Source organism: Phyllostomus discolor, chromosome 1 (genome assembly GCF_004126475.2).
Source record: "Phyllostomus discolor isolate MPI-MPIP mPhyDis1 chromosome 1, mPhyDis1.pri.v3, whole genome shotgun sequence".
Classification (NCBI taxonomy): Eukaryota; Metazoa; Chordata; class Mammalia; order Chiroptera; family Phyllostomidae; genus Phyllostomus; species Phyllostomus discolor.
The window spans coordinates 71,313,011-71,316,463 of NC_040903.2; the positions used below are offsets into that span (position 1 = coordinate 71,313,011).

At 35.2% G+C, this 3,453-nt stretch overlaps 1 pseudogene; it reads right to left on the reverse strand.

Moving 5' to 3' along the window:
• Positions 1 to 1,795: 1,795 nt before the first annotated feature.
• LOC114492986 lies at positions 1,796 to 2,690 on the reverse strand (annotated as a pseudogene).
• Between the last annotated feature and the right edge of the window lie 763 nt (positions 2,691 to 3,453).

Consider the following 3,453-nt stretch of genomic DNA (forward strand, 5'->3'; position numbering starts at 1 on the left):
CAATGTACTGAATTGTGTCCTCCCCAAATTCATACATCAAAGCCCTAACTCTCAATGTGACTGCATTTGAAGACAGGGTCTTTAAGAAGGTAATAAAGGTTAAATGAGGTTATAATGGTGAAGCCCTAATCCAACAGGACCAGTGTTCTTATAAGAAAAGGAAGAGACATGAGAGCTCTGTCTCCATATACATGTGCAGAGAAAAGGGCACAAAAAGATATATTATCTCATTTAATAGCCAAAAAAATCTCTAGAGGGTGAGAAATTATTCTCATCTTATCTATACAAAAACTAAAATGTCAGAGGCTAATGACATTTCCAAAATCACACAAATAGTAAATAATGGAGCACAGATTTTTCTAAGCATTCATTTAGTATCCAAAGCTATACTATTTGATACAGAATGGCTATCAAAGTTCTGATTTAGGCATCAGAAGACCCAGATTTTTTTCTTGGTTCCCCTTGTTGTAGGGTTTGGTCAAGCCCAAGGGCAGAGGCAAAGGCTTTAAAAGGTTACAACCAAAGAATTTGTGGAAAAGAAGTAGTTGGAATGACCGAAGGTGAAAGTCACCTTTTCCCTCTAATGAAAGCAGGGATAGCATTAAGTGAAAGCCAGCCTTCTTACTTCTCTTGTGCTCATCTGTTACAACACTAATAGCCAAGGTTATAACCACCAAATTAGAGAATTACTTAGAGAACACCTTACTCCTTTAAAAGACAAGATCTCAGAAAACTACATTTTGGAAGTGCTACCCAAGAGGAAAAAAGCAACAGCAGTATTCGACAAACTCCAAATCATGCACAAAGCTACCAATGCACAGAAATCCTTTGGCATAAAAAATGGAAGGCAAAATAAATGCAACAGAATTGGAAGTAAGCAGAGAGGAAATAAAAGAGCAGAAGAAAACTGAGGAACTATAGTAGCCTCCGACAGGTAAAAAGAAATGTATCCATGAGGAAAAAAACAAACAGGATGCAGAATCCTGTAAAACAAAATAGAGGGACTATTCAAATAACAGGGAAGAGTGCATGGAGGTTAAAAATGTGGAACCAGAAAACTAACAATAAATATAAGAATTAGAATGTAAAGATAACACTTAGGACTTCTGCAACAAAGAAGGATAACAAAAAACTCATGGGAAACAACAGAGAGAAGACAATAAGAAATAAATCCAGAATGTGAAATATCGAATAGATAATAGGTGCCCTGATAGAATAATAGAATAAAATGACTGATAGAAGTCCCAAGCATAGAAAACAGAGAAAAGACAAGTGAGAATAATATTTAATATAAATATATATCTTCCATTAATATTATACATTTTATATATTACTCATATATTATTTATATATAAATTAAGTTATATATATTTATATGTAATCTAGATTTAAATATATATTATTAAAAGATGTTAAAAGCTCCATAAGTTTAAAAGGTCACATACCAAACAACAGACATCAGAACAACTTTAGACATATCAAGAGCCATCCTCAAAGCCAGAAGCCAGAAAAACATGTGCTTTCACAATTATACTTAAATGTTGTTTCTAACTTAGAATGCACTATACAATCAAATTATCTATTAAGTGTAAAAAAAGATAAAGTTCTTATGATGTGAAAAATATTTCCACAAATTTACCATCAATATATCCTTTCTCAGAGAGCTGTTAGATGGCATAAACTATGAAAACAAGATATTGAAAAAAAATGTTTCGACACTGGAAGAAAGTAGAAAAGTTTTTTTTTCTTTTTTTTAATGCACAGTTTTTATTGCATCTTTAAAATAATGCAAATAAATGTAAGAATATTGCAAATAAGTGTGAGGAATCATTCAACATCTTGCTGTTTCTATAGCTGGACAACTTGGGTCTTATTCATCAGTTTGCTGAATTGATCCTTTTTCAGCAACATAGATAGCATTAAAAAATTTTCTGATATCCTTGTTTTTCATTGTTGTGGCTTGCTGAATCAATAAGTTCACTGCTATTTCCTTCAAGAATCAAGTCTTCTTTCTGGGTTGGAGACACTGAACAAGCCACACCCAACTTCATCTGATCCCTGCGCATGTGCCTATTTTTAGGACTATAAGACACACTGGACAATAAGACACACCTAGGTTTTAAAGGAGGAAAATAGGGAAAAAAAATTTGAAGCAAAAAATGTGCTAAAATATTTAATAACCTGTAACCCAGCTCCACTGCCACCCCCGCCCCCCACTGCACAGCGATCCAGGTAAGCTACATTCAGACTGTAAGACACACCTCCATTTTCCTCCAAATTTGTGTGTGTGGGGGGAGTGCATCTTATAGTCTGAAAAATATGGTAATTTTGCCCAAGAAATTCCTGATTTTAACATGAGAACCATTCTCCTCAATAACGACATTGATGGGGAGGTGAGTGTACACAGACCTCATCTTGTAACAGAAGCCCAGTGTAATAGCCTTGATCCTGTTCTATACGTGTCTGCAGATAGTGTGAACGGCGGCCAGCCCCTTTCTCTTTCACCATGTTTGTCAACCCGGAGCCTCTTCTTTTCTTTCCAAGGAAACTGAGCTCTACATTGATGTGATTGAAGTCACTCCGCAGGGTGCCTCTGGGTCCTTCACGATAACTGGGCGGCCCTTTAGAGTGATGTCAAGATTTCCTGGGATGTCTACAGTCTGGTTGCTGAGAATGGTCTTCATCCTCGTGGTAGATGCAGCAAAGAAAGTAGAAGAAATTCCGATAATGAACTCAAAACTGTCCCAATACAACAGCTGTGCAACAGGCCTATCCTGGAGCCCAGGGTGAAGGGGGCACGGGGACAGGAAGGATGTCATCCAGGCATAGAAATGCAAGGGAGAAATGTCTTGCGCTTTTGTTTATATTGAAAGGGTTTATACAGTCTTCTAACAAAATAGACTCAATGGGGTCTATTGAGTCTATAGACTCAACAAAATAGGGTCAATCAATGATACTTAGAAACCCAAACAAATGAAAAAAATGAGGCTGTCACTCAAAAACTGTAAAACGAAATATAACCTTAACATTTTTGTCACTCAGCTTTGTATACTATTTACATAGTAATAATCATGTATACAAAGAATGTTGACTTAACCAAAAATTGCTATTTTGGGAGAATGGGGGGAGGCAATACTAATGCTCAAGAACATTGCTATATAACACGAGGCAGAGGAAAGAAGTATAAAATATTTAAATGCTTGTTTTTTAGTAAGATATCAATAGGTACCAAAGACTAAAAAATTAACAATATTTGTATAATAATTTAAAATATGGAACTAACTACTAAGAGAAACAACTAAATTAGAATAATTGAAGTTGTTTCCTGTAGGGATCAGAAATCAAGAATGAAAAGGAGTGAGGAAAGAAATCTGTGTTTCACACTACAAGCTCTTGTTTACTAAACAATGTGCTGGTTTTATTAAATAAGAAACAGAAATAAGGCAACATTTT